Genomic DNA, 6,000 nt, shown 5'->3' with positions numbered 1-6,000 from the left:
CCGGGAGGCGGAGCTTGCAGTGAGCCGAGATCGTGCCCCTGCACTCCAGCCTGGGAGAAAGGGCAAGACTCCGTCTCAAAAAAAACCAAAAAACAAAACCCAAACCAACAAAAAACACACAAAAACACCTCAGAAAACAACACTACCTATTAAAGGTGTAGGCATAGACAGAACTTTTGAAATCCTAGGGAATTAACCTACAATTCTTGAAGCACAACCAATTTCAGCATACACTTACCCCTAATATAAATAAATTGCTGTTAATTTTCATTTATGATATCCTGAAAGGTTTAAATAGCTTATTTAAAAATTTTACACTGCATTCCAGAGAAACCAGGATCTTGTAAAGCCTCTAGGTCCAAATACCAATTTAGAGGAAATATAAATTCAGAACATAAAAAATAATACTCTGGAAAAATAATCAGCATAATCCAGACAGTAAAAATTCTACCGGACAAATTACCTAGTTTCTTCGACAAGTGAATCCAAGCAAGAAAAAAAGAAAAACAAGAGATGGTGAGGAAATCTATAAAGTCTTGAGAGCTATCAACCAATCACTACAATGTGTAAATTTTGCCTGTACTGACTCAAATAATTCATGAAAATAAATAACTGAAATATTCAATGATGAAATGATTTGACAGATAAAATATGGGAGGAGAAGCAGGGGTAGATGAAACAGAATTGGGAAAATATTGGTAAGTCTAAGGCCAGGCTCAGTGGCTCACACCTGTAATCCCAGCACTTCGGGAGTCCGAGGCAGGCAGATTACCTCGTCAGGTGTTCGAGACCAGCCTGGCCAATATGATGAAACCCCATCTCTACTAAAAATACAAAAATGAGCTGGACATGGTGCACGCCTGAAATCCCCACTACTTGAGAGGCTGAGGAATGAGAATCACTTGAACCCAGGAGGTGGAGGTTGCAATAAGCCGAGATCACGCCACTGTACCCTTAGCCTGGGTTACAAACCGAGACCTGATCTCAAAAAAAAAAAAAAAAACAAAAAAAAAACGGTAACTGTTGAAGCTGGGCAATATGTATGGTATTTGTTAAACTTTTTTTTTTTTTAATGTTTGGAGTTGTCTATAATAAAAAGAAAAAAAAAAGAAGGAAACTACACAAGTTTAAAATATATAATCAAGTCTCTGTGAGCTGAAATTTTGTTGACTTTTGCGGTTTTGTGTTTGTGTCCACCTTTCCTAGGTTTATTATACTATTTTATTGTACATGTCTCTTTGTGAAAGAGACAATGCATACATAAAAAGCCTATACCAAAGCTAATAGAAGACTTAAACTTCCTGATTTTCCTAAGGGAATCATGCACTAAACTTGAAAATGGTGCAAATTGAATTCTGTAGAGTATGCTGTTGCATATTATGTGCTATTGTCCAACCCAGTAATGCGAAGTGAAGAAATGGTGCCTGTGGTCTGTGCAAATCCAAGAACATTTCCTTCAAGTTTATTGTACTCTAAGTGAATCTTATTTTATTTAGATAGAGTCTCACTTTGTTGCCCAGGCTGGAATGCAGTGGTGCGATCTCGGCTCACTGCAAACTCTGCTTCCCGGGCTCAAGCAATTCTTGTGGCTCAGCCTCCTGAGTAGCTGGGATTACAGGCATGTGCCACCACGCCCAGCTAATTTTTGTATTTTTTGTAGAGATGGAGTTTCGCCATGTTGGCCAGGCTGGTCTCGAATTTCTGGCCTCAAGTGATCCGCCTGCCTCCGCCTTCCCACGGGCTGGGATTACAGGTGTAAGCCACTGCACAAGCCCAAGTTTATTTTACTTCTTTCCTTTTTCTTTTTGTTTTTTTGAGACAGGGTCTTGCTTTGTTACCCAGGCTGGAGTACAGTGGCACAAACATGGCTCACTATAGCCTCAACCTCCTGGGCTCAAACGATCGTCTCATGTCAGCCCAAGTAGCTGGGACTACAGGCACGCACCAACACAACCAGCTAATTTTTTAATTTTTGTAGAGACAAGGTCTCCCCATGTTACTCGACTACTGTGGTAGTTACATTTCCTGAGCTGAAGTGATCTCCCTGCCTCAGCCTCCCGAAGTGCTTGGATTACAGGCATGAGCCACTGTGCCCTGTTGGTCCAAATTCATTTTGAAGTAGTATAAAACATCTGTATATTAACTATACCTTACCTGGTGTATAACCAAACAAACCAGAAGAAATAGATACTGTCAGCTCTGTGGTCTGAACATATTAAACAAAGCATAACAAATTTGGCACTGACAACCCAAAGCATATGAATTCATCCAGAGATGAAAAGTAGCCAAGGATAATTAGGTTCACATGAAATTAAATTTAGACAAGAATTTCAATTTGTCAGTTTACAGGGATTATGCCAATTTAGGAAACTGTAATTACCTCTCATATAGAGCCTCCCCATCCTGGTATTTGTGTTTCTGGGAGAGTAAATCAGTGTCAGTTGCTTGGCAAGTATGGAATTAGAGGAAAGATACTTCCAAGAAAAAAGAATTTCATTTTGGCAACAATGTGCAACTACCAGAAAGATCCCCTCCTCCTTCCTTCAGCTATGAAAGACATTACTGGGACAACTGTGGAAATCAGAATATAGACTGTAATCACTCTAGAGAACACTACTCCATTAATATAAATTTTCTGAATTTGATCGTTGTATTGTCGTCATGCAGAAGATGCCCTTGTTTTAGAGGATTAAGCTGAAGTATTTATGGGATTAAGCTGAAGTGTCTGGATGTCTGCAAATAACTCTCCAGTGGTTTAGGAACGAAACAAAAAATACAGAGATTAGCAAAGCAAACATGATAAAATGTTACCAATTGGTAAATTTAGATGAAGGGTATATGGGTGTTGTTTTCTCCTGCAATTTTTTTTTAAGATTAAACTGTTCAAAAAAGAACTGGATATATGATCCAGAATGAACTCAACCATAATGATGTCATCAACATTTACAAAGAAGGCTAAGGAGGCAAAAAGCAAATAAATGCCGCATGTTAAGTAGTAATAACCCGTTAGCCCACATTTCCTTCGGAAAACAGATAAGGTTCGTAACAGGAAGTCATTTTCTTTTTTTTTTGAGACAGAGTTTCACTCTTGTCACCCAGGCTGGAGTACAATGGCACGATCTTGGCTCACTGCAACCTCCACCTCCTGGGTTAAACGATTCTCCCGCCTCAGCCTCCCAAGTAGCTGGGATTACAGGTGCACGCCAACAGGCCCGGCTAATTTTTGCATTTTTAGTAGAGACAGGGTTTCACTATGTTGGCCAAGCTGGTCTGGAACTCCTGACCTCAAGTGATCTGCCTACCTCAGGCTCCCAAAGTGCTGGGATTATAGCCGTGAGCCACGCACCCGGTCAAAAGTCATTTTCTAAATGGAACTTCAGTTTAAAGAACAATTCTTTTATTGTTATATAGATGTAGTATATATTATATAATCAGAAATAAATCTGAGATATATAGTGTTATATGGCCTAGAGGAAGAAGACACATTGCCTATATATGATGAACATGGATGATTTACTTTCCAAGAAAAGGAACTATAGCAAACCGTCAGAATTTTACTCTGTAGTTAGATAAAATCTATTATTCAAAGACTTTATTCACTAACCATAACACCTGTTATGTCCCAGTGGTCCTAGGCTTAGTCCTTGCCTTGAAGAACAGCCTATCAGAGTCTCTGCGTATCTTTTTAAAATCCTAGTTTACTTTTAGCAATTTAGATTGCAGGTAACCTAGAAATAATTTACAACTACTACTTAAAGGCAATTATGCCCGGGTGCAGGGGCTCATGCCTGTAATCCCAGCACTTTGGGCGGCCGAGGCAGGTGGCCTAACTCACTTTAGGCCAGGAGTTCGAGACCAGCTTGGCCAACATGGGGAAACACTGTCTCTACTAAAAATACAAAAATTAGCCGGGCACAGTGGCATATGCCTGTAATCTCAGTTACTTGGGAGGCTGAGGCATGAGAATCACTTAAACCTGGGAAGCAGAGGTTGCAGTGAGTTGAGATTGCACCACTGCACTCCAGCCTGGGTGAGAGAGCGAGGCTCTGTCTCAAAAATAAAATGAAATAAAGGCAGTTACAATTTTCTACTCCAATTAAAATGGCATATAATTCTGTAAACCATAATATATAGTCTTGTTTGTGGTAGTTACATTTCGTCAAGTATCTGATTCCTTACCATATAAGTTATTTTTCAATGCAGAAGCCAGTCTTTTAAGTACAAAATTAAATCAAAAGTCATGAAGAGTAAAATGTCAATCTGTGAACTGACTGCCTCTGCATTTCAGTTGTTTATCTTCTTTTTACTGGCTGAGAGTTCACAGATCAATGAGACTTGTCTCTTTAATTATGGGTTCTTAGATATAAAATAAGAATCCACTACGCTAAAGCTCAAAATTCTTATAAAGAAAAGCTTAGGAACTCATAATTTTATAATATCTGGATGTCTGCAAGTAATTCTTAAACGGTTCAGCAAAAAAAGACAAAAAGGTGGGGCCGGGCGTGGTGGCTCACGCCTGTAATCCCAGTAGTTTGGAAGGCCAAGGAGGGCAGATCACCTGAGGTCAGGAGTTGCAGGCCAGCAATGGCCACATGGTGAAACCCTGTCTCTACTAAAAATACAAAAATTAGCCGGGTGTGGTGAGGCATGTCTGTAATTCCAGCTACTCAGGAGGCTGAGGCAGGAAAATTCCTTGAACCTCGGAGGCAGAGGTTGCGGTGAGCCAAGATCACGCCACTGCACTCCCAACCTGGGAGACAGAGTAAGACTCCATCTAAAAAAAAAGATAAATAGGCCGGACACGGTGGCTCATGCCTGTAATCCTAGCACTTTGGGAGGCCTAGGTGGGCGGATCACGAGGTCAGGAGATTAAGACCATCCTGGCTAACACGGTGAAACCCCATCTCTACTAAAAATACAAAACAAATCAGCCGGACGTGGTGGCGGGTGCCTCTAGTTCCAGCTACTCAGGAGGCTGAGGCAGGAGAATGGCGTGAACCCAGGAGGCGGAGCTTGCAGACTCCCTCTCAAAAATAATAAAAAAAATAAATAAATGAAATAAATAAAAAGGGGATATGCACCATGGAGACCATATTTTTCATTTCTGCTAAGTACTGTATTACCGCTGAGCAAAAGGTCCCATTACATAAAGAGAACATTATTATTTTTTTTTTTTTAAAGAAGGAGTTTCACTCTTGTTGCCCAGGCTGGAGTGCAATGGCGTGATCTCGGCTCACAGCAACCTCCGCCTCCCAGGTTCAAGCAATTCTCCTGCCTCAGCCTCCCCGAGTAGCTGGGATTATAGGGATGTGCCACCATGCCCAGCTAATTTTTTTGTATTTTAGTAGAGATGGGGTTTCTCTATGTTGGTCAGGCTGGTCTTGAACTTCTGACCTCAGGTGATCCGCCCGCCTCAGCCTCCCAAAGTACTGGGATTACAGGCGTGAGCCACCGCACCCGGCCGAATTTTTTTTTTTTTTTTTTTTCCCGAGACAGGGTCTTACTCTGTCATCCAGACTGGAGTGCAGTGGTGCAATCTTGGCTCACTGTAACCTCTGCCTCCCGGGTTCAAGTGATTCTCCCATCTCAACCTCCTGAATAGCCGAGACTATAGGCACGTACCACCATGCCCAGCTAATGTTGTATTTTTGGTAGAGATGGGTTTCACCATGTTGTCCAAGCTGGTCTTGAACTCCTAACCTGAAGTAATCTGCCCGCTTCGGCCTCCCAAAGTGCTTAGATTATAGGCGTGGGCCACCGTGCCCAGCTGAGAATGTCATCATCAATAGAGACTTTACCCTGTTCCTTTGGGATTTCTTTTCGTTAAGGCCTACTGAGAGATTAAAAACAATGGAGGAGAACCTGTTTATTAACGGCCACATGTGTGACTAAAGTTTACATACAGTGCCTGACCTAAAACGCAGCTTTTCACTACTGCAAGGTAAATTCAGCCATCAGGATTCTTTCTGTAAAGCTGGGCTGTAGAATCACACTTGAACT

This window comes from Pongo pygmaeus, chromosome 19 (genome assembly GCF_028885625.2).
Source record: "Pongo pygmaeus isolate AG05252 chromosome 19, NHGRI_mPonPyg2-v2.0_pri, whole genome shotgun sequence".
NCBI classification, from domain to species: Eukaryota; Metazoa; Chordata; class Mammalia; order Primates; family Hominidae; genus Pongo; species Pongo pygmaeus.
This window is presented reverse-complemented; position numbering follows the sequence as displayed.